Here is a 27,008-nt window from a genome sequence, read left to right on the forward strand (position 1 = left end):
TCCTAGGGATGTAGATGTAATAGGAGCATACAGTACGTTCCCTCCCAGTATCTGCCATGTGGGATCCTGTACATGTGCTGATCCTAGGGATGTAGATGTAATAGGAGCATACAGTACATTCCCTCCCAGTATCTGCCATGTGGGATCCTGTACATGTGCTGATCCTAGGGATGTAGATGTAATAGGAGCATACAGTACATTCCCTTCCAGTATCTGCCATGTGGGACCCTGTACATGTGCTGATCCTAAGGATGTATATGTAATAGGAGCATACAGTACATTCCCTCCCAGTATCTGCCAAGTGGGACCCTGTACATGTGCTGATACTAGGGATGTAGATGTAATAGGAGCATACAGTACATTCCCTCCCAGTATCTGCCATGTGGGACCCTGTACATGTGCTGATACTAGGGATGTAGATGTAATAGGAGCATACAGTACATTCCCTCCCAGTATCTGCCATGTGGGACCCTGTACACGTGCTGATACTAGGGATGTAGATGTAATAGGAGCATACAGTACATTCCCTCCCAGTATCTGCCATGTGGGACCCTGTACATGTGCTGATCCTAGGGATGTAGATGTAATAGGAGCATACAGTACATTCCCTCCCAGTATCTGCCATGTGGGACCCTGTACATGTGCTGATCCTAGGGATGTAGATGTAATAGTAGCATAAAGTACGTTCCCTCCCAGTGTCTGTTATGTGGGACCCTGTACATGTGCTGATCCTAGGGATGTAGATGTAATAGGAGCATACAGTAAGTTCCCTCCTAGTATCTGCCATGTGGGACCCTGTACATGTGCTGATCCTAGGGATGTAGATGTAATAGGAGCATACAGTACATTCCCTCCTAATATCTGCCATGTGGGGCCCTGTACATGTGCTGATACTAGGGATGTAGATGCAATAGGAGCATACAGTACATTCCCTCCCAGTACCTGCCATGTGGATCCTGTACATGTTCTGATCCTCTGGCTGTAGATGTAATAGGAGCATACAGTACATACCCCCCAGTATCTGCCATGTGGGATCCTATACATATGCTGATCCTAGGGATGTAGATGTATTAGGAGCATACAGTACGTTCCGTCCCAGTATCTGCCATGTTGGACCTTGTACATCTGCTGATCCTATGGCTGTAGATGTAATAGGAGCATACAGTACATCCCCTCCCAGTATCTGCCATGTGGGATCCAGTACATGTTCTGATCCTCTGGCTGTAGATGTAATAGGAGCATACAGTACATTCCCCCCAGTATCTGCCATGTGGGATCCTGTACATGTGCTGATCCTAGGGATGTAGATGTAATAGGAGCATACAGTACATTCCCTCCCAGTATCTGCCATGTGGGATCCTGTACATGTGCTGATCCTAGGGATGTAGATTTAATAGGAGCATACAGTACATTCCCTCCCAGTATCTGCCATGTGGGACCCTGTACATGTGCTGATCCTAGGGATGTAGATGTAATAGGAGCATACAGTACATTCCCTCCCAGTATCTGCCATGTGGGATCCTGTACATGTGCTGATCCTAGGGATGTAGATGTAATAGGAGCATACAGTACTTTCCCCCCCAGTATCTGCCATGTGGGATCCTGTACATGTGCTGATACTAGGGTACATTCCCTCCCAGTATCTGCCATGTGGGACCCTGTACATGTGCTGATCCTAGGGATGTAGATGTAATAGGAGCATACAGTACATTCCCTCCCAGTATCTGCCATGTGGGACCCTGTACATGTGCTGATCCTAGAAATGTAGATGTAATAGGAGCATACAGTCCCTTTGTTCTGAAACCATTTAAACTGCTGTAACTTACTGATGTGGTGCAGGGAGACTATGTGTACATTGTGCACTATTTGGATTAAATATGTAATGTGTTTTGATAGCTTTCCATGCGTTCACAAACTCCCAGGACCGTGGGAGCAACCATACGCAAAATTGCGGATATGCACATGGACGGCAGAACAAGTACATGCGTGGAGGCCATCTGTGTGTAGTTTGTACGTAATGTGTGTACTGCAATATTTTTCGACTTTGACAGTCCACCCTTTGGCAGTCACCAATAACTGCCACTATCTAATCACTAAACAGAAAAATATCTATACAATATCTACAGAAGCTTGGATGATCGGGGAGTTGTAGGTGGGAAATGTATGACCTAGTGGGATAGTAAAAAGCATGTATGTATGAATCCATGTCAGAGGGGCATGTATCATCGTGCCGTATATGTTCTAAATAAGCTCTGAGGTACTGCAAAGTATACATTAAATCCTTCTCATCCCGTATTAAGGGTCTGTAAATGGGCCAACAAACACTACCGAGCTCTTTTCGGCTTCTGGTTCCAACAAAAGGGGTGCACATTTAGTTGATTATACATGGAGGGGGAAACATATGTGAGTGCTAGTATATGTTGTCAAAGTCAGAAAAATATCTCTATGCACACTACCATATTTGCACCTCACACAGGTCCGTGCTGCGCATGCGTGCGCTCTCCCGTACGTGCGCATACTCACAGTCGCGGGCACCCGCAGGCGCACGGTATGCGTATTTACGGTAGAGTTTATGTGATCGTAGCGTTCGACTCAATCGTTACATATTTTCACTATATAATGTATTTTGTAGATCATGGTCCCTTTGATAGATTCTGAAAGTTTAGTTAACATAGCATGTTCCTGAACAGAGAGATCCCTCTTTGTATTGTACGAAGGGTCTAACAGGGGTCATACAGTGGTGTTTGGTACCCATCGGAAGAGTATTTAAATAGCAATATTCCGGTGTTGGTTTGGAGCGGATTAATCGCTCGTGCGAATAGTTATGGACATAAGAAGTTTATGTCCATTTACTATTATTTGTTCTTATTTAGTCATGCGGCGGGAAACTCAGTGTCCCACCCACCTGAACAGTTGGAAGCAGTCACAGCCCACCTGTATGAATCAACCTATGACCTTTTGTTATAATGCGAAGCCGAATTCCTGTGTCCAATGAACAATGAGATTGTAGGGACCATTGAATTGTATTGTGTGTGGGGCATAAATAGGCAGGCCGACCATATCCAGTTCACTCTCTTCAACGGTTCTCATTGCTGATAATCGGGAGCTGGATATCGAGGCGCATGCGATCGTTTCCCCTTGTGCGTAAGTGTTTCTCCGCAACCATATTGATCTTCTTGTTATTATGAGCCATTTCTCTCTCTCTTCTCTTTCTCTCTTATTTTCCCTTAGATAGTAATTGTATTGTATTTCCTGTGTAGTTATCTGGTTAGGTAGTCTATGTTATATTGTAGTGTATGATTTGTATTTGTATTAATTCTTTTGCAAGTATATCATTCATAATATATATATTAGGCGTTGGACCCTAAGCCCAGGTATCTGTGTATTTCTTATAGTGTCTAGTATTCTCAGAGCGTCGGTGACGCTCAAACAGCTTTTAAGTTAATAAGGTTACACTAGGTTGCATCTACACCCTATCTCTACACTAAGGTTTTACAGCATATTACATTGTTTCTGGTTTAGATATAAAGGTTTAACATGGTGAGCGTCAGCGCCGCTCGTGATCTCCTCGTGGTCTTGAGCGTCCGCTACGCTGATAGCGTAGCATTACGGTAGTCGCTCACCTATAAGTGTGCCCGATACCAACAGCGTATTCTCGTGAGCGTCTGTATCGCTCGAGCAGCCTGCTCCCGATACAGCGTCCGTTACGCTATAGTGAACCATTACGTTAGTCAGCAGCCAATAGCGTGCCTGCCTGTGATCTCTTGGCCGTGAGCGAACGTGACGCTTGAGCGTCTCGACTACGGCTAAGCGATTGTTACGCAACGAGCGTACCCTTACGGTACTTCATACGTAAATAGCGTACAGTGTTCTTAGACCTCACAAAGGGTTTTTTATATACGATAAATATTCAGCTTTATCAATTGGCGGCTCGCCCGTCCTTCACATATCTGCACTAGGTAGATACAGCAGACATTATCCATCAGCAAAGGGCGGGAGGTTATATTCCTCGTAGTGCTGTCGGGATAAGCGTCTGCTTCTCTTAGTAAAGGGTGCTGAAGGAATCCGGGACCGGAGGTAAGAACAAAACGATAGTCTCTTTTAAAACTGTTTATTTTTCTGTCTTGCGTACACACGCACGCACATATATATCTGCATTTCTTTTTCATTTGTGTATTTTCGTATATCACTCTTCTGTTTGCCTTTTTATAATTGATAAACGTGCTGAGAGAGATTTGCCGCTATTTCAATAGTTTGAGTAAAGGTAATATAGTTAAAGTATAGACAAACACAGCTGTGCCTGAGAGACAAGGTGGTCAGTGTGGTGCGCGGTAGAAGATCGAGGATCATCTACATTGATAAACGTATAAGTTGTGTTACGGTGGATCTTTGCTTTGCGTACACGTGTCTCTAACAAAGGACTGAGACTTGTGTACGCAATCCAAGGGCCGACGCACGCAGCGTATATTACGCAACGGAGCGTACGGGTACGCCCACGTAACTCAAACCACAAGTGTTATTTTTAAAAGGAGATAAATAGCGCAACGCGGTAAATAACGCAAGGCGATAAATAGCGCAACACGGTAAATAACGCAAGGCGATAAATAGCGCAACGCAGTAAATAACGCAAGGCGATAAATAGCACAAATTGATTTCAGTTTTTTCCAAAACTTAGTTTAAATACCTTACTTTACTGTAACGCCTCTGGGGAGAGCTATCAGACTACGGGAAATGATTTTTCTGATCAGAAAACTATAAGAATGATAGTGGGTTGAAAACGGTATGAGTGTATTGAATCCCGCTTTGTGGACTTTGTGATCTATGTGATAAAACGGTATTGAATTCCGCTTTGTGGACTTTGTGATCAGTGTGATCTTTGGTGGAACGTGATGAGCACAGTCTGAGTGAAAACGTGCAACAGAGTGTGATAAAGTTTTCGTTGTATTACGCTCTGGCTGTTTTGGAGCACAGTAGGGAGACTCCAATGATCCTACCATTTATGGGCAACAAGTGTCTATAAGTGGTACGATTGGACCGCACGGTTGTATGTGTGACCAATAACGCAACGTGATATGAGGTCGTATATCCATGCGTAAATCTTGCCCTCATACGTGTTGTGGGAAGCACATGCAAGCGTGATTTGTGTAAAGAAAAAAAAAAGGAAGAGAATTTTCACTGGTAAATTCTCTAGAGGTAGGGCCTGCAACGGTTACACGTGTCTGCTAGAAGGCGGACCGGAGATACTCGGAGCAGAAGAAGTTCAGTGGAAGAGCTTTAAGGATTTCCAACGTAAATTTCTGTGTTTGGTGCATTTTAGGAAGTTTTTCTGTGTAAGGTCCACAATGGCAGCCAAGTGCACAACACAGAGACGTTCAGCAGTCAGGATTCAGACTCCAGAGGCTTGCAGACCCCGAGGGTCTGCTCGGTTAGTAATGTGGGGGAAATATGGTCCCCACACTGAGACCTTTTGTGATGAATGGACACGAATGACTGCGGGGGATAAGGCACCATTTCCCGGGATAGGTAGTTTTGACACAGAGGTGTTGCATAATTTAAGGCGGAGGATCTGTCTCATAAAATTCTGGAAACAACGAGTTAAACATTATGATTGTTTGCAGTTATGGCAACAGGAAAGTGAAATGCAAAGAAATGTAACTTACACACCTAACTTTCATCTTGAGAGGAGAGACATGGCAATGGAGAGGATTGTGGTTGCGGAGAAAAGCACAAGGGTGAACAATAAAAACGCTCTTAGCAACTGTAGTATAGATGATAAGAATAAGTGTAATAAATGTAACAATGATAATTGTAATGCTGTTGAATGTACAACTATTAACCCATGCAAGTCGCACCCCATGTTAAACTTTCCTCAGGAACAACAACAAGAAAGTGAGCCCAGCACAATGTCGGAGCCTTTTCCAGAAGCCATCACACAAGACATCCAGGTGGACGCGACCAAATCGGTAAAGACTGTAATCAAACCCCCTAACGGAGGGTCAGGTGAGGTCGTGTCCACAGGTACGTATGGTATTATACATCACGCACAAACAAATGTACCTTATATCGTAGAATCAATTCAGAATGACGTTACTGGACTTAATCCTGTCAGGGTAATTGCAGTACCAAATGGGAAAACTGACTCTTCAGGAGTCACTCCCGTCAGGAACATCGCCATGTACTGCCCCTTTTCCCAGACAGAATTAAGAACAATTCTGTCTGAATTTCCTGATCCCAGGAAAGACTTAGTTGCTTGTCAGAAATACATTAGAGTGCTAGGACATACTGCAGAGCCAAATAACAAAGAGTGGAGGACAGTTTTGAGGACATGTTTACCCCCCGATGTTGATTCATTGAAATTTATCGCTGATTGTAAACTAGATGAGGAAGTGCCACTAACAGACGAGTATAACCAAGATAATGTAAAAAGAATTAATCTACAGTTAAAAGAATATTTTCCTACAGTAGTAAAGTGGAATAAAATCTTTACAATAAAACAAAAAGAAGGTGAATCCGCATCAGAGTATTTTCACCGGGCTCTGCAGGATATGGCTAGGTACACGGGTATAGATGACATTGACACTAATGTACACCACAGAGAGGTAGCTGTGTCTGTATTAATGAACAACTTAAAAGACACACTAAAAATTAGGGTACAAACCTCGATACCTCATTGGAGAGGTATCTCGGTCGCTGCATTAAGAGAGTCCGCTATCGAGCATGACCGAAATATCCAAAGAACCAGGGAAGCGCAGGGAGAGCGGTTAATGGCACTGAACATCCAAGCACTAGAGGAGGCATCAAGTCGACCGGAACCCCAGGCCCCTAGCACATGGAGAAAGCCAAGGATTTGTTATCATTGTAGAAGAAAAGGGCATTATGCCAGCAACTGTAATAACCCACATAAAGTTAGACCCCCTAGACCAAGAAATGAGCAAAGTTATAACACACAAAATTATAATCAGGGATCATATAGGAAAAATTTTGGCCCACACCCATAATGTGCAGTCAGGAAAGGTGATCATTAGGACTGATGGTAAGCCTGAGGTTATAGTTAATAAATTGGGAGGTCATTCCCTGAAGACACAGGAATGACCGGGTGAAACGTTGTAAATGTATCTGTGAAATGTTTCTTTTTCTCTCTCCCCATCTCTGACGATTATAGGTAGGATTCAAACATTGCATATATACTTGGTCTTTGCAGAAGTCTACCAAACCCCAGCATGACCTATCCGCACCAATGTATACTGGCCAGATACAGACAATGGAATATGGAAGTGCTGGGGGGAGGGACTGCGCAGGGAAACCATTGGACATGTGGATGTGACAGCCTGATGATCTGACAGTGTTTTGAAATGTTTGAAAAATGTTTTTTTTCTCTTTTCCTATTGATGGCTATTGTTGATTTAGGTAATATACACATGCATATAAATTGTTCTCTCTCTTTGTTTTTTTTTGCTGTTGTTGTTTTCTCTCTCTTCTCACTCATGCTTTCATGTTTTGAAGATGGTATGTCACCCATCAGTTAGACAAATGGTAATGCAAGATTTTTGCTCCTTACAGAAAGATCGCTGGTTTGGAGGGAATATTGCATCACCAGAATGTTCGTTTGGAAGACTGAGAGACAGCACCTTTGAGAAGACAGCAGAACAAGAAGAACAACAAGACGAGAGAACTAATTATCGTAACAAGTTTCTCTCCCCCTCAAACTGATTTTCTGTACCCCCATTACAAATTTCTTCTTTTCTCCTCCTGTAAGATGGACTTGCCCCAAGAGACTGTGATATGGATTTTCCTGTTGACCATGATGTTGACCAGAGCAGTCTGTTCCGGCGAGAGTACCAGTGAGGTCGAGAAAGGATCCAGAAAGGTTCCGATGACTGAGACGGAGGTGTAAATTTCCAATAGCAACACAACCACCAAGCAAAAGGCGAGTACCAGAAACGATCTAGCCATGTTATTTGTAAACATTTTTCTTTTAAGGATTGTTAGCTGAAGAAAACTGTATCTGTCGGCTCTGTAACAATGTCATTGAGGATGGGTGCATAAAGAAATGCCAATCCAGTTTTAATATCCACATGAACCGGCATCCCTTGAGTGACTATCACTCTTTAGTGGGTAGCGTGTTAAATCAAACAGATTGTTGGGTATGCTCTCAAGTACCTCAAGGTCATAGCAAATCAGGGCTAGTACCATTTCCTTTAACGGTAGGAGAGGTACTTGAGCTAAAGGGTGGGAGACCGGTGGACAGGAGGTTTAATATCTCCATCCCCCCTAGTTTGAAGCTCCACCAATACCATGTGGATAGGTCCCTATTATGTTTTAACATCTCCAATCCCCGAAAGCCGGGAAATTGGGAAGTGTCATGGAGTAATCAGACCATGACCTTTTCGCATAGAGCAGATAGAATGCCTACAGATACAGAGCTTATACGCCACATAGCCAGTAGAGGAAAATCTTTCCGGTATAGGTATACCTTAGGAAATAGGATTACGAGAGTTGGAGAGGTATCACCAGGATACTGTGCACATATCGTACAACCTGATACGTGTACTAAGCAGATGGAAGAATTAGGGTTAGGAGATTTCACATGGAAGGTGTGTAATATGGTTATGTCCTACTCCGTCCCATATGTTCTCCCCGATGATGCATATTTCATATGCGGGAGAAAGGCGTATAAAGTGGCTTGCCCCAAACTCTGAAGGATTGTGTTATATTGGAAAAGTACTACCTGAGGTAATGAGTCTAAGGAGTGAGGAAACTGTAATTCCAATGGACTTGATTTATGACCCAAATGTAGAAACAATGATGTGATGAAAATGCGATTTCTACGGTCCGTTTCTTTCACCTGTTTTTCCGTTTCCTCCAAGGTAAAAAGACCCACTTGGACGAGGAATTTGATGAGCCGATATACAGACAACAGAGGGATTAAAGAAGAAGTTTTGACAACCTGATACACAGATTTTTGATGAACTATGCCATGGATCCCCAGTTTCCCTAGAAATTTTAAAATTACGCTAGCCCAACACTTTTGTAAATCTATGGACATTGACAGCTTTTGCTCGCACCTTATGGGCAAAAGCACAAAGAAGACTGCATTCAACAGACACCAAACAAGACCTCAATCGACGAATGTACATTTACCTGACATAGAATACCACCGCATTTACCGTAATTATGTCTTTTCTTCATTTCTACAACCCTCAGGTAATGACACACATAGTCGATAGGGAATACAGGCACAGATATCAGCAATCACATATCTCCCCCATTCATGTATCATCAACTAAAATGTGCTTCCCCATTTTGTTACAACCAAAGCCGAAAAGAGCTCGGTAAAGTTTGACAGCCCATCCACAGACCCGTACCACGGGATAAGAAGGAATTCAAATGTATACTTCGCAATACCTCGAAGCTTGATTTAAAACACGTACGGCACGATGATACATGACCCCCCAAACATGGACTCATACACACATGCTTCTGCTATCTCACTAGGTCATACCCTTTTCCTACCTTCTCCTCTCCTCCCCTACCCAACCATGTAAATGTATTAATCCCTGACATATATTTTTCTCCTTTTGAAATGTTTTAGAAGGTGGCAGTTATTATTGACTGCCAAAGGGTGGACTGTCAAAGTCAGAAAAATATCTCTATGCACACTACCATATTTGCACCTCACACAGGTCCGTGCTGCGCATGCGTGCGCTCTCCCGTACGTGCGCATACTCACAGTCGCGGGCACCCGCAGGCGCACGGTATGCGTATTTACGGTAGAGTTTATGTGATCGTAGCGTGCGACTCAATCGTTACATATTTTCACTATATAATGTAATTTGTAGATCATGGTCCCTTTGATAGATTCTGAAAGTTTAGTTAACATAGCATGTTCCTGAACAGAGAGATCCCTCTTTGTATTGTACGAAGGGTCTAACAGGGGTCATACAGTGGTACCCATCGGAAGAGTATTTAAATAGCAATATTCCGGTGTTGGTTTGGAGCGGATTAATCGCTCGTGCGAATAGTTATGGACATAAGAAGTTTATGTCCATTTACTATTATTTGTTCTTATTTAGTCATGCGGCGGGAAACTCAGTGTCCCACCCACCTGAACAGTTGGAAGCAGTCACAGCCCACCTGTATGAATCAACCTATGACCTTTTGTTATAATGCGAAGCCGAATTCCTGTGTCCAATGAACAATGAGATTGTAGGGACCATTGAATTGTATTGTGTGTGGGGCATAAATAGGCAGGCCGACCATATCCAGTTCACTCTCTTCAACGGTTCTCATTGCTGATAATCGGGAGCTGGATATCGAGGCGCATGCGATCGTTTCCCCTTGTGCGTAAGTGATTCTCCGCAACCATATTGATCTTCTTGTTATTATGAGCCATTTCTCTCTCTCTTCTCTTTCTCTCTTATTTTCCCTTAGATAGTAATTGTATTGTATTTCCTGTGTAGTTATCTGGTTAGGTAGTCTATGTTATATTGTAGTGTATGATTTGTATTTGTATTAATTCTTTTGCAAGTATATCATTCATAATATATATATTAGGCGTTGGACCCTAAGCCCAGGTATCAGTGTATTTCTTATAGTGTCTAGTATTCTCAGAGCGTCGGTGACGCTCAAACAGCTTTTAAGTTAATAAGGTTACACTAGGTTGCATCTACACCCTATCTCTACACTAAGGTTTTACAGCATATTACATTGTTTCTTGTTTAGATATAAAGGTTTAACATGGTGAGCGTCAGCGCCGCTCGTGATCTCCTCGTGGTCTTGAGCGTCCGCTACGCTGATAGCGTAGCATTACTGTAGTCGCTCACCTATAAGTGTGCCCGATACCAACAGCGTATTCTCGTGAGCGTCTGTATCGCTCGAGCAGCCCGCTCCCGATACAGCGTCCGTTACGCTATAGTGAACCATTACGTTAGTCAGCAGCCAATAGCGTGCCTGCCTGTGATCTCTTGGCCGTGAGCGAACGTGACGCTTGAGCGTCTCGACTACGGCTAAGCGATTGTTACGCAACGAGCGTACCCTTACGGTACTTCATACGTAAATAGCGTACAGTGTTCTTAGACCTCACAAAGGGTTTTTATATACGATAAATATTCAGCTTTATCAATGTGGATATCACCTGTCGACTATGTGTGCTGTTATCTGGAGGTTGCAGAGATGAAGATAAGACACTTATCTAAAATACATTCACATAAACATTTTGGGTAGGGCTGACGTCTTTTCCGGATGGACGTACCTGGGCAGAGGGTGAAACAAAAGAGAAACGGGTGAAAGAAACATTCCATGAAATTCATTTGCAATCCTTATCATATCACAGTCTCTATGGATGGGTCATAAATTAAATCTGCTGCTATAACAGCGCCCTGGCTCCTTAGACTCATCAGAGTTGTGCCGTGCTTGCGCCGCATTAGAATTTGAACACACCTAAATATCGAACCAATAATTATGACGACTCCCAGGATACAAAGGAGAAACTTCCCCACACTCATAATAACATTCTGAGCCCACTCTCCTAACCTGAGAACCATCTGCGTCGGTTCAACCATGAGACCCAGTGGTCAGTTCATTACTCACAGTCGCTAAGGTAAGGTTGTGCTTCCTCCTGAACTCCCACTTCAACTGCAAGATATCGTCCATCTTTCGATCGATAATCTCTGTGGGGTCGTCAGTGCTGTTCGTAATATACGTACAGCACTTCACACCATATTGAGTTGCCAGAGTAACACAGTACCCACCTGTCATGGCTGTGACATAATTAAGGACCATCCTGTGCTGAATCAGTTCCTTCTTCTAAGTTTGTAACTCCCTTCCCGTATACCTGAAGGTGTCATCATACATCTCAGTGATATTATCTATCAAGTTCGCTAACGCATGGATATACCTATAATTTATAGTTCCTCTGGCATTACGGGTGATGTCTAATGCGAGTAGGAACTGAATCCCAGTGGATTCGTGGATCAAATCAGAGGCTGCGTGCTCTGCCCTATCTATGAGGTGTCTCTTGATGATGTATTCATAGTGAGTATGAGTATAAGGAGCCTGAGTACTGCGGTGAACATCTTTCATCTTATCATGGGTTATGGTCATGACCTCTGGTAGTACTCTCCCAATATAACACAATCCCTCTGAGCTCAGGGCAAGCCACTTGTACACCTTCCTCCCACATATGAAATAGGCATCATCTTGGAGAACATAGGGGACAAAATATAACATCACCATATTGCAAATTTTCCAAGTAAAGAAACCAATCCCTAGTTCTCCCATCTGCTCAGTACAAGTATCGGGCTGGATGATATGAGCCCAATACCCTGGCAATACTTTTCCAACCCACATGGTCTTGCTTCCACGAGTATACCTATGCCGAAAATACCTTGGCGTACAAGTTCAGAGTCTATGGGTATCCTCTCAGCTCTGTATGAAAAGGTCATTGTCTGGTTATTCCACGTCACTTCCCAATTTCCTGGTTTTCGGTAATTGGAAATATTAAAGCACAGTAAGGCCCTGTCTACATGATACTGGTGGAGCTTCAAACTAGGGGGCCTAGAAATATTGAATTTCTTGTCCACCGGCCTCCCACCCCGCAATTCGAGTACCTCATCTATTGCTAAAGGGTACAGTACTAATCCTGACTTGTTCTGACCTTGAGGTACCTGTGAGCACACCCAGCATTCTGTCTGGTTTAAGACCTTACCCATTAGTGAGTGGTAATCACTCAACGGTCCATGTCCATGTCGATATTAAGGTTGGACTGACCTCTCTGGATGCACCTATCCTCTACTATATTCTCACAATTCCTACAAATACAATATTCATCAGACAATAACTCCTCACAGTGCCTCCAAGCTCCCTGACTACCAGAGCGCTTACTGATGCCAGCCTTTACTAAAATGATGTGCTGATCCTGAGATCCTACAAATTCATACTTGCCATCAGAACCCTTTCCAGATCCCTGCTCAACTTCTCTGGGACCCTCACCAAAACAAGCTGTCCTGATCAAAACCAGAATTATTAACAGAACCCGAAACGCAGTCTCTTGTGATCGATCCATTTCGTTAGGGAAAAGGAGGAAAATAAGAAGGAGAAAAGAAAGGAAAATGCAGGGGGAGGTAAAAAAAGAAAATAGTACAACAACCGTTCTAGATCTTGTTACTCTCTGTGCTCAGATGCCTTTCAACAGTCCTGCCTCTCAACTTTCCCAGAACAAACACTCTAGTGTCTCTTTGCCTTGCTCTTTGGACACACCGTTCACTTTGAACACACAGTTACCAAACTACACAAACTTGATGAAACTGCACGAGTTCTCTCCGGGTCAGCGACCTGCTTGCAGTGAGACGAGTGGACCCAAGTCTCTCTTTCGGCGACCTTCAATGCTGTTGTGTTGGTTAACAAGACTTGGTATGGTCCTTCCCACCTGTCTATGAGGCAACCTGAGTGTAAGAAATTTTGAATCATCACATAATCCCCAGATTCAATGTCATGACAATTACTGTTCGGTAGGTCAGGAATCACCAGCTTTAAATTTTTTTGTTGATTTCTCAGCTGCTGGCTCATCCCAACCAAATATTTCACAGTCACTTCGTTATTACATTTCAAATCATCCTGGGGGTCTATCTTTACATGAGGTTGTCGACCAAAAAGAATTTCAAAGGGTGATAGGTTAAGGGGAGACCTGGGAGTGGTTCTGATGCTGTACAACACTAGTGGCAAAGCTTCTGGCCATGACAATCCAGTTTCAGCCATTAATTTGCTCAGCTTGTTCTTAATAGAGCTGTTCACTCTCTCCACCTTTGCACTCGCCTGTGGTCGGTACGGAGTATGCAGCTTGCTATTAATTCCCATCAGTTTGCACATGACCTGAAAGATTTCACCTGTAAAATGGGTACCCCTGTCACTTTCAATTATTCTAGGGATACCATATCTACACACAAATTCCTGCACACTTTTCTTTGCAGTGAACGTAGCAGTATTTGTGGCAGCAGGGAACGCTTCTACCCAGTTGGAAAATACGTCAATACAAACTAACACATATTTTAAATTCCTACAGGGTGGTAACTGTATGAAATCGATTTGTATTACCTGAAAAGATCCATCTGTCTGAGGGATATGGGATGGCTCTGTTGGTATTGACTTTCCAATATTCTTCCTCAAGCAAGTAAAACATGTCATTGCTCTCTTACCTGCATGAGAAGAGAATCCAGGCGCACACCAGTAGGCTCTCACCAGCTTACACATACCCTCTTTATCCAGATGAGTCAGACTGTGTGCCGCCTCAGCTAGACTTGGAAGGTATGCTCTGGGGGCTACTGGCTTACCGTGTCCACCTGCCCACAGTCCTGAGGACTCCTGGCCATACCCCTTTGACCTCCAGACCGCCTTTTTCTGCAGGGAACACAAATCTTGCATTTCAATGTGTTTAACTGTTGTGTATTATCAGTTGTGTGGAGTAAACCATCTGTGGAAAGCGAAAAGAGAGGGAAAATAATAAAAAGAAAATTTGTCGGATATGCGTTCACCATCAGGCTGTCACACCATCATGCATATCAGTGTCTATACAAAATTTCCCTTCACCAGTATTCCCATTCTCCACCCTTTGTGCATGACCAGGCACACTGCATTAATACTGGTGTTCCTATGCTGGTGAGATATACTGGATTTGGGCAGAACTCTGAAGGACCGAGTAGGCATGTGGCGTCTGAACTGTAATCCTGTCGGTGAACGTAAGAGATTAAGAGGAAACTTTGAAGATAAATCACATAGAGTTTAGTAACAGATAAGTTTGTAGAGGCAAAGAAGATTTTACAAAATTTGACATCTGGATTGGGCACTACAGGGGAATGATTCTCTACTCGGTCTGCTCCCCTAAAAAAAATTCTATGTGTGTTATATCTCTACTGGGACTATCCCAGCCATCAATCCAGTGTCTTGTCCGTTCTAAGTTCATAGGGTATCCGGTATCTTTGAGATAATTTCCTCTACCTGTGATGGACATGCATCTAGAACAGCGAAATGCAACATTAGTCTTCGTGGGTATCCAACATAATTCGTACTTCCTGGGCGGGAGCACTCTATATGTATACCATCTCTAACAAAACTCCTGTTAAGTTAATTAGAGGTCACTTCTGCAAGAGAGAGAAGAAAAAGTTTAGAGGCCTCCTCCTAACGCCAGCAAGTTCTGTCAAAAGGGTAAAGTTGCATTTATTCTGTTCTTCCCATTAACCAAATCTGTGTTTTCTATATGGCTCGTGATTCCTTACTATATGTCCCTTGATCCTGTCTATGTGTTTAATAACGTGGCTTGTTTTCTCTGTCTAGGGGTCTATATTGGCTATGTGCTCTACTACTCTTACAATCTCTAGCAAAATGTCCTTCCTTCCTACAAGTATAACATATTCTCGGTCTTTTCTTACCACCAGGGTTTTGGGGTTTTGGCTGATGAGACTTTGGTGTGAGAGCCTGTATTCTTTCAATCCTCTGCCTCTCCCCCTGCAGTTCTCTATGCCTAGCAATATTCTTATGGTGTTCAATCGCACTCTCTCTAAGATAAGCTACTGTGGCCCCTCTCCAACCAGGCAAAACTGTTTGTACCCTGACCTTTACTGTCTTATTGAGTCCGTCCATTAGCACAGAGACAGCCACTTCCCTGTAATTTGCATCGTTCCCTGTATCTGATACCCCAATGTATCTATTCATTATTTGCAGGGCCCGATGGAAATATTCAGATGTCATTTCATTTTCCCTCTGTTTTATGGAGAACATTTTTCTCCACTTAACAGTTGTGGGGAAATACAACTCTAGTTGCATGTTAATTTGCTCTAAGTTCTCCTGATTGTGTTTGTCAGTCATAAGACTATCCGACTCTAACCTACAATCAGTGATACATTTTTGGGAGTAAATATTAGGGGGTAGGCACGCTTTCAAAAATATCCGCCAGTGTTTGTTTGTCTGTTCATACACATTACCCAGATCTCTGATAAACTTCTGACATCTGGCTAAATGCTTCAGAGGGTCGGGGAATTCTGAAATGATTGATCGCAGCTCATCTCTGGGCCACGGGCAATACATTGCATTATTCCTGGTGAGGACTACTCCCTGACTATCGGTTTCCCCATTGGGAGTTACTATTTCCAAGACAGGGTGTAATTCTACCATTCCGTTTCTAATCTGTTTACTGTGAGGTGTTGTTGTCTCTGTGCAATGAACTATCTCACACTTACCGGTAGCTGTGACCTCACCAGTTCTTTGATTGGGGAATATTGTTACTGCTCTACCTGGTTGGACAGGCCCCACCTGAGTTTCCTGCAAGGTGACTGCTTGGAGGAGAGCTGCGATTTGGCTGGATCCTTCATCTTCTTGTGACCTATAACCTTGAAAAGACTTCAAAACAGGATACATCTTGCAAAAATTAGGGTTAATACATTGTTTTTGCATACTACTATCATTTACTGATATACCATTGACTGTAGCCATCTCTTCCCCTTCGACCTGTGTCGACAATGGTGTGTTTGTGTTCTCATTCCCGCTAGGTTTTGAACCTGCTTTGCGAATTTGTTCCCTTTGCATATCCCCCTCTTGTTGCCATAAATTTAAACAATTATTATGTCTAATCCTTTGTTTTCTGGATTTAGGAAAAGAAAAAGAGAAAAGAATGTCTCTTTGCTGGCGCACAATTGATAATTTAAAAATTAACCTTTAATAAATTCATTAAAATTGTCTTAACACGAAATAAAATATATGTTGTACTTATGAAATATAATTACCATATATAGTAAATGGAAATAAATCTGTTAATATCAAGGTACGCTACCTGTGTCGTATTTTATTTGGTCCAAATTGAATGTATCAGTTAATCTAGTGTTGAAATACTGACCGCTGTATAGTATTAATTGAGTATATTCTCATAATTCATTTATCAAAGATCAGGAATCTGGCAATAGTTTCAGCATTCTACAATAATTTCCCTTACTCCTAGCCAAATAATGTGATTCCCTACAGTAACTATTCTTATTATAATATAGTACAGTATGGTTACCGGGGACAGCTTTGATGAGAAGAGAAAAAACGTCTAGTGTATCTCCTTATGAAGGAGATATTTATGAGCTGAATGCTAAAAATAGTTTCAGCATGTAAATAAATGCTGAGTATTGGTTGAATAATGCAGATACATAGGGATATCTAACAATTCTCCCACTATTCTAATTCTTGCACATTTGCATATATCCTCATAATTGGTGCAAATTGTGTATTATTCATATGTCCCCACTAAAGTAGTTATATGTGCATTTAAACCACTTCAAGTGGGGAAGAGGGAATGTAGCTTTACACAATAAGGGAATACAGCTTTACACAATAACTGCATTTATTAGTAACATGCAGCTCTATTCTAGTTCTTGCACATTTACATATATCCTCATAATTAGTGCAAGTTGTGTATTGTTCATATATCCCCACTAAGATAATTGTATATGCATTTAAAGACGCTTCAAGTATGGTAAAAAAGGAGTATAACTTTACACAATAACTGCATTTATTGATAGCATGCAGCTATTAGGTTGCTCCTGCAGTAGTCACTCCCTTAGTTACAAATCAGTTAGTATAATCTTCCACTGTAGCTATTGTTGTTGTTGTAATAGCATACAATGTTGCTGCTGGGGAGAGCTTTTCATAGAATGAGAGGAAGTACCAGGTGTGTCTGTATCTTAAATAGTTGTAAGCTAAATTGTTATTAAGTTATTCTGTAGTACAGCCTGTAAATATATTATCCTGCTGAAGGAATCACCTTTAATAAGGAGAAGCTTATCATGCAACAAATTGCTACATTTGTTACCATAGATGCCATGTGACTATTATATCATACTGATGTGTGCAGCCCTGTAATTCAGTGGCTGTATAATAATTCAGTGATTCCTATGATTAGTTAACTGCTGATAGCTTGATATATATGAAAGCACACAGATTGAAACTGTATATAATTCTGATCTCTCATTGATTCTGAAAGAGATCTAATGCAATTTGTGTGTTATTCATGTACCCCCACTAGCACAATCACATGCACATCTGAGCATATCCCTGTATGTTTCAGGAAGCGGGGCACTGAAATTCACAATTATGTATGCTATAAAGCACTTTGAGTGAAGAAAAATATAGCTTTCCACATTGACTGCATTTATTTCTGTGAATTACATGTAGCTATTAAGTTGCTCCTGCAGCAGTGATTTCCTTAAGTACAAGTCAGTTAATGTGAGCTCCCACAGCAGCTAACTCTCATATATTATACCTCACATTCACAACAATGATAATACTGCAGTGTCCTAATTCCCTATTCCTTCTCTGCAATCAACAAGCTATGCCATTAAACATTGATTCCTGATTGAATTCTAGATACATTCTTTTAAATTAAATATATTGTGACCAGGTAGCGGCCATGACGCCGCCGACACCTGAAAAAGTCTTAATTGTACGAAACACGTGTCGGCGGCGTCATGGCCGCTACCTGGTCACAATATATTTAATTTAAAAGAATGTATCTAGAATTCAATCAGGAATCAATGTTTAATGGCATAGCTTGTTGATTGCAGAGAAGGAATAGGGAATTAGGACACTGCAGTATTATCATTGTTGTGAATGTGAGGTATAATATATGAGAGTTAGCTGCTGTGGGAGCTCACATTAACTGACTTGTACTTAAGGAAATCACTGCTGCAGGAGCAACTTAATAGCTACATGTTATTCACAGAAATAAATGCAGTCAATGTGGAAAGCTATATTTTTCTTCACTCAAAGTGCTTTATAGCATACATAATTGTGAATTTCAGTGCCCCGCTTCCTGAAACATACAGGGATATGCTCAGATTTGCATGTGATTGTGCTAGTGGGGGTACATGAATAACACACAAATTGCATTAGATCTCTTTCAGAATCAATGAGAGATCAGAATTATATACAGTTTCAATCTGTGTGCTTTCATATATATCAAGCTATCAGCAGTTAACTAATCATAGGAATCACTGAATTATTATACAGCCACTGAATTACAGGGCTGCACACATCAGTATGATATAATAGTCACATGGCATCTATGGTAACAAATGTAGCAATTTGTTGCATGATAAGCTTCTCCTTATTAAAGGTGATTCCTTCAGCAGGATAATATATTTACAGGCTGTACTACAGAATAACTTAATAACAATTTAGCTTACAACTATTTAAGATACAGACACACCTGGTACTTCCTCTCATTCTATGAAAAGCTCTCCCCAGCAGCAACATTGTATGCTATTACAACAACAACAATAGCTACAGTGGAAGATTATACTAACTGATTTGTAACTAAGGGAGTGACTACTGCAGGAGCAACCTAATAGCTGCATGCTATCAATAAATGCAGTTATTGTGTAAAGTTATACTCCTTTTTTACCATACTTGAAGCGTCTTTAAATGCATATACAATTATCTTAGTGGGGATATATGAACAATACACAACTTGCACTAATTATGAGGATATATGTAAATGTGCAAGAACTAGAATAGAGCTGCATGTTACTAATAAATGCAGTTATTGTGTAAAGCTGTATTCCCTTATTGTGTAAAGCTACATTCCCTCTTCCCCACTTGAAGTGGTTTAAATGCACATATAACTACTTTAGTGGGGACATATGAATAATACACAATTTGCACCAATTATGAGGATATATGCAAATGTGCAAGAATTAGAATAGTGGGAGAATTGTTAGATATCCCTATGTATCTGCATTATTCAACCAATACTCAGCATTTATTTACATGCTGAAACTATTTTTAGCATTCAGCTCATAAATATCTCCTTCATAAGGAGATACACTAGACGTTTTTTCTCTTCTCATCAAAGCTGTCCCCGGTAACCATACTGTACTATATTATAATAAGAATAGTTACTGTAGGGAATCACATTATTTGGCTAGGAGTAAGGGAAATTATTGTAGAATGCTGAAACTATTGCCAGATTCCTGATCTTTGATAAATGAATTATGAGAATATACTCAATTAATACTATACAGCGGTCAGCATTTCAACACTAGATTAACTGATACATTCAATTTGGACCAAATAAAAGACGACACAGGTAGCGTACCTTGATATTAACAGATTTATTTCCATTTACTATATATGGTAATTATATTTCATAAGTACAACATATATTTTATTTCGTGTTAAGACAATTTTAATGAATTTATTAAAGGTTAATTTTTAAATTATCAATTGTGCGCCAGCAAAGAGACATTCTTTTCTCTTTTTCTTTTCCTGTATAACACAATTTGTCTCTGGTAGCACCCCCGAACGTCCTATAATTAATATATAATGTAATTGATGGACATTTGTTGGGGCCTCTTCTCGTAAATACCCAGGATTCAATAGCTTGTGCAGAACATATCCCCTTTCCCCCTTTCCCTGGATATCTTAAACTAGTTGGTTTTCTGGATTTAAGAAGACATATTTTATTGCTTACATTCTGAAGTACCTCTGGTTCAAAGCTGCCCACTTTAGGGAATGGTACCCTATCTTTGTCAGTCATACGTACCCATTCGTTGCATAAAAAATCTGTGTGTGAACCATATTTTTCACACATGATAAACCTTGCTGAGCCTTTCGGCCACATTTCTGCCTGAACCCTGCCTAAACGTCTCTCACTTGAGCAACTGACTCCCATATTTGTGGGTCTTTTTTAATAACTTAAAAAAATTCCCACAAACACCAAAATATTCAATATAAGTAGATGGTGGAAGTATCTCCGAGCGCCTTCCCCTCGCTCTGCACCCACGTTGGCCAGTACTACCATACACTGTTGATAGCGAAGGCAATGTACCCAACTTAGGGCTCCTATCAGACCTTACAACACCGTAATTTCTTTAGGTGGAAATTCTGTTTGGAATATTTTCCTGAGAGAGGCAGTGAAAAATTCATTTTTGGTATCTTTTAACTGGAATTGTTTGTAGGGTGAAAAACAGAGAAATTAGATAACTATCCTTCACCCTTTGCAGTGAAGCCCACCAGGGAGATTTCCCGACGTTGTCAAAGAAAAACCCCTTTGTCTATACAATCACGTCTGCGTATGTTCTTCCCCAGCGCATATGACACAATAATATCACGTTGTGATGTGCAGAACAAACGGACATGTGATGCAATAGCACAGCCTATAGATACTAGTTATCTATATGCCCTACGATTGCTGTAGACCACCTAGCCTAGACCACTCCAGACCACTTTAGACCACTGCAGTTGCATGGGATACCACTTCAGACCACTTCAGTTCCTAATAATGCAGGGTAGCGAACCATACGCCACCGGGCCTCTACTAACCCGGTGTTACCACTTGAGACCACTTTAGACCACTTCATACCACTTCAGTTCCTGGGTTCAATATCCACTCACTCCTACGTTCACTCACCCAAATACACTTTGTTTTTCTGTACTGAAAATTTTGATTCATTCAGATAAGCAGCTTTACCCCCCAGAGGCAATATAGTTTAAACAAAAAGTTTTATACTAATCTTTGGAAACCGAGCAGTTTTGTGCTATTGTAGCGTCGCTACTGTCCCACCTTTAAACTAAACGACACTATTGTGTAATTTGTACTTAGCGCCCGTACTCTTACGCACTTTGCATAAACACGTGACCGTGTGTGTCTTTTGCGCTGCGTGCGCAGTCCTGTACTTTGTCCGGGACACGTGTACAAAACCGCACGTCCGCAATAGCACAAATCATACAACTCTATAAATGTGAGCAATATTAACTATAATCGCTCACTTAAAACAACACACAGTTTCTTTCTGTATAAACCGTCACAACCAGGCCAGACTACGTTTGTGCTTTACACTTACTTCCTTAAACATTTATTTTAGTTTTAACTATATATAGCAACAAATGTATCTGGTTTCACACAGATCTAAATGAATCTAGCAATCTGAGTGTTATGGCAACAATGTGAGAGGGTATACAAAGAGTATGGGTGCCTTTGGTTTGTGTACGCTTTTGGTGCCCAAAAAAATTCAGATTTTTAAATAGCTTTTTTTTTGTTTACTTTACGGGTTCTACCAGCATCCCTACAAACCATACAGAGCAGACGTCATCTAATCAGCAAACAAGTAGGGTTTTCAGTGCATCCATCGACCAGGAAAAGGTTTACGTAGGATACTTTCTGTCCGCACTTTTGCTGATAGATTAAGTCTGCTGTGACCTGTTAGGCTGTGGGTATGTGGAAAACCGGACGATGCCCCCAATTGATAATGCTGATTTATATACAGGAATGAAAAGATATACCTTAAACACACTTTAAATACACTTTACCATGGAGCTGCTGCGGCCGCTATACTTAATACACACTCTACGTACTTTTTACGCTATTAGCGTACAGAGTCCCGTACCGTGTACGGACTTTGCGTACAAATGCCGCGCTGACGGTACAAAGTACATACAGCACGTACACACCCAGAGATACATCGCAAAACCCTTAACAGCTATGCATGCGATAGTAATACACTTTAAACCTTAGCAGGGAAAGGAAGATACAACACCAGATTGTACTTAAACTGCTAGGTTCCGACACCACAGCATATTATTACTGAAAGGGGGTTACAATATATACAATACAATAAAACAGAATAATGGCTACCGTCGATGGTACATACGTGATTGGATTCGCCGCGCTACCCAGTCTGGTCCTCGGTCATCAGATAGATAACTTTGTGAGTCTTGTGTCTGACCAGGCCTGCAGCAGGCTCTCTTTATACAATTCTTCCAAAACGTAACACAATGGATACTGTAATCTCTTTGTCCATTGGACACAGGGATGGTCATTTACAGTACAGGAGAAATCATAGGTCGGTTTGAATAGGTGGGCGATGTCTGTTCCAACTGTTCTTGTGGGTGGTCTCCTCTGGATTCCCGCCGCATACATAATGTACAGTAAATACAGTTTATATCTATATTCTGCTCCTGCACATAACTATCCGCAGGAACATGCGATCTGCTGCAGACCAACACCGGAATATTACCCTTAAAATACCCTACAGCTGGATACCAAACACCACCTTATAACCTTAGTCTGTCCCCTCCTATCCTGTAAAGGTGAATCCCTTTGTTCTGAAACCATTTAAACTGCTGTAAATTACTGATGTGGTGCATGGAAACTATGTGTACATTGTGCACTATACGGATTAAATATGTAATGTGTTTTGATAGCTTTCCATGCATTCACAAACTCTACCGTAAATACTCATACCTAATGAGCAGGACCGCGGGAGCGACCATACGCAAATTGCGGATATGCGCACGCACGGCAGAACAAGTAACGCACGGAGGCCATCTGTGTGTAGTTTGTACGTAATGTGTGTACTGCAATATTTTTCAACTTTGACAGCCCATATACACTCGCCAATTTTGAGCTCAAACTACTGTATCTCACTTTCTGCATTTTGAGCTAATTTGAGCTCAAACTCAGCCAGTGTGTATGACCGGGTGATGATCGGTGAGTGCTGATGCTCTTTATCACTGCGCACTGCCATCTGTTGGGCTGTTTTAACAGTCGACTGAACCACTTTCCACAGTTTCCTACTGTGGAAAGTGGTTCACCCCCGTGAACATTGCTGGGCACAGGGAAAATAGCTCAGTGTGCATGCACTAAGCTATTTTCCTGCCAGCAATGTTCACATTATCGCTCTGCATACACGCTGGGCAAAAATGGCCAGTGTGTATGCACCTTAAGTGTGATTGGAACCCATCCCCTCTCAGTTGATCTGCTGAATTTACTGTGGAAAAGACTGTGCAAAAATGGGATACTTCCAGTAATCCTGACATTAACAGGCTATAGTCCCAGAGGCGGAACTGTGGGAGGCAATGGAGTCGGCTGCCACCGAGCTCCTGAATTGCATGGGGCACATCTCCATTGCCTCCCACTGCCCGACAATCCATCCCCGCATCTGACTGGACGGAGGAGCGTGTCAGTATCATGACACGGTAGCAGCAGCTGCCTCCTCGTATGCACAGAGACGAGTTGACAGCTGGCTGCAGCTAGGGGGAGCTACAGCACACAGCTGCTCACAGGCACTTCAAAGAGAACTGTCCGGCTGAAGCTCTCTCTTTCTCCGTCCTGGTGATAGCAACAGGTAGGCACTGGCACCACCTGCCTCCAGCTGCTGCATTGTGTGTGTGGTGTATGTCTGTGTGTGGGGAGGGGGGTGTGATTACTGGGGGTATCTTTAATAAATGTTGGCAGCACTGTGTTTATGTGTGTGAATGGTTTTAAGTGAGGTGTGTATGTCTGTGTTTTTAAAGAAAAGGTGTGTGTTTAAGTAAAAGAGGCGTGTGTGTGTGTGTGTGTGTGTGTGTGTGTGTGTGTGTGTGTGTGTGTGTGTGTAAGTGAAAGTGGCATGTATGTGTGTAATTGTGCGTGTGCAAGTGAAAGTGTGTGTAATTGTGTGTATAAATGAAATAGGCGTGTGTGTATTTGTGTGTGTGAAAGTGATGTGTGTGTGTGTAGTTGTGTATAAGTGAAAGTGGCATGTGTGTTTGTGTGTAAGTGAAAGTGACGTGTATGTGTGGGTAATTGTGTGTAAGTGAAGTGGCGTGTGTGTGTGTAACTGAAAGTGGCATGTGTGTGTGTAATTGTGTGTGTAAGTGAAAGCGACATATGTGTAAAATAGTGTGTAAGGGAAAAAGGTGTGTGTGTGTGTGTGTGTGTGTGTGTGTGTGTGTGTGAAAGCGGCGTGTGTTTAAGTGAAAAAGGTGTGTGTGCATGTTTAAGTGAAAAAGGCGTGTGTGCGTGTAAGTGAAAAGGCACGTGTAAGTGAAAAAAGCATGTGTGTGTAACTGAAAAAGGCATGTGTGTAAGTGAAAAAGGCGTTTGTGTAAGTAAAAGAAGTGTGTGTGTGTGTGTGTGTGTGTGTGCAAGTGAAAGAGGCGTGTGAGTTAATGAAAAAGGCGTGTTTGTGTAAGTGAAAGAGGTGTGTTAGTGTTTTAAGTGAAAAAGGCATGTGTGTGTGCAAGGAAAACAGGCATGTGTATGTAAGTGAAAGAGGTGTTTGTGTGTATGTCTGTACTACTATTGTGAAAGGCATCTGAGTACGCTGCTACTGTTCACCCTGAGTACCAGATATCTACATATGGCATATATATATGGGGGGGAGGGAGGCACCGACATTTTATCTTGCCTCCAGGCGACTGGGGTGAACTTACGCCACTGTATAGTCCTCCTATCTGCCTGTCCTGCCCATGCAACGATATACAACGCACCTAAAATAGTTAGACATTACCACCAAAACCAGGTCACCCCAAGGACTCATTGGTGACACAACCACTTAAACCCTAACAGCAACACTAACATAGTTGCATATAAACTACCTTACTGAGTGGAACAATCCCTGTGCACAGGTTAAAATGTTTTGAGACACTTTGAACTATACGGGTACCTGATAGTTGTACGCAGGTTTATCTGAAAATCTATGAGCATGTTATGAATTTAGGTATTGAATGACGTGTATTGATATAATATATCTTTATTGTCATTAACAAACACCAAGGGATGTCAACGAAAACATCAAGCAAAACCATATCACATAACATAATCGTGCAGCAAGTTACATTTCAAGACCTAAAATTGAAACATTTTGACAATTTAGCATGCGTACTCGGACAGAAGCTGTTGTGCAGCCACTTTGTGAAAAGATTGGGAAGTTAGGATGACTAGAATCCCCCAAAATAGCCATGGATTTCTTAAGGATCCTCTTTTCATATATCTCATAAATACTGGGCAACCTGACACCGATTGCTCTACCCGCTGTCCTAACGACCCGATCCAGGGCCTTTTGTTCTGCAACAGTACAATTTCCAAACCATACCACAATCCCGTAGGTTAGTACACTTTCCACAACACTACGATAAAAATTTAACAAAGTCCCTATACTCACACTAACAGATTTTAATTTCCTAAAAAAAAAGATGTTGCTGCGCCTTCTTTATCAAAAAATTTGAGTTTAAAAACCAAGACCGAGAATTTGAAATAAAAATCCCTAAAAATTGAAAAGACTCCACCTGATCAATACCTATTCCATCCAAAAGAACAGGAGACTTTGGGGCACTATTTTCGTTTCCTAAAATCAATTATCATCTCCTTAGTTTTAGATGTATTTAAAATTAAACTGTTCAACCTGCTCCAATAAACTAACGACCTCTTTTCTATATGCAGTCTCATTCTCATTGCTTACTAAACCCACCATAGCTATATCATCCGCAAACGTAACAATTTTTACTGACTCTGATGTAGACTCACAGTCATGGGTAAATAATTAATATAATAGTGGACTCAGGACACATCCTGTGTATGTGAAGGAGTAAAGTGCACTTATCTATAGACACCTTGACACTTGTAGAAATACATTTTCTGTGCTTGAAGAGATGCAATTAGTTTAATACGTATTGTTTTGTTGGTATAGTTGAAGTTATTGTTGATGTACATGCACTTTGTTTGAAATGAACTCTTCTTGTGGCTTCATAAACTATGACATCGACCATGTATATATGTTTTTGTTTTATCTAACCTTCATTTCTTCTTTTTGCGGAGAATATTCCTCCTCTCTCTCTCTGAGATCTCCCTCTATTCCTCCTCTCTCCATATTCCTCCACTTTCTATCATCTCACCATATTCTTCCTTTCACTCTGTTTCCCCCTATTCCTCCACTCTCTCCCATCTTTCTCCATCCCTCCTCTCTCTCACCCAACCCCCCTAATTCTCCTCTTTTTCTCAAGTCTCCCCCTATTCCTCCTCTCTCCATATTCCTCCACTTTCTCTCATCTCACCATATTCTTCCTTTCACTCTGTTTCCCCCTATTCTTCCCCTTTCTCTCTCTCCGATATCTCCGCATCCCTCCTCTCTCTCAACCAACCCCCCTAGTCCTCCACTTTTTCTCATATCTCCCACTATTTCTGCTCTCTCACTGCCATCTACATCTATTCCTCCTCTCTT

The 27,008-nt window shown here is 41.7% G+C and overlaps 1 protein-coding gene across 1 annotated transcript in view; it reads left to right on the forward strand.

The window, feature by feature from the left end:
• LOC134965683 (nicotinamide N-methyltransferase-like) overlaps window positions 1-27,008 on the forward strand; it is a 204,989-nt gene that overhangs the window by 136,731 nt on the left and 41,250 nt on the right. The window lies entirely within an intron of this gene.

The sequence above is a fragment of the Pseudophryne corroboree genome, chromosome 10, assembly GCF_028390025.1.
Source record: "Pseudophryne corroboree isolate aPseCor3 chromosome 10, aPseCor3.hap2, whole genome shotgun sequence".
NCBI lineage: Eukaryota > Metazoa > Chordata > Amphibia > Anura > Myobatrachidae > Pseudophryne > Pseudophryne corroboree.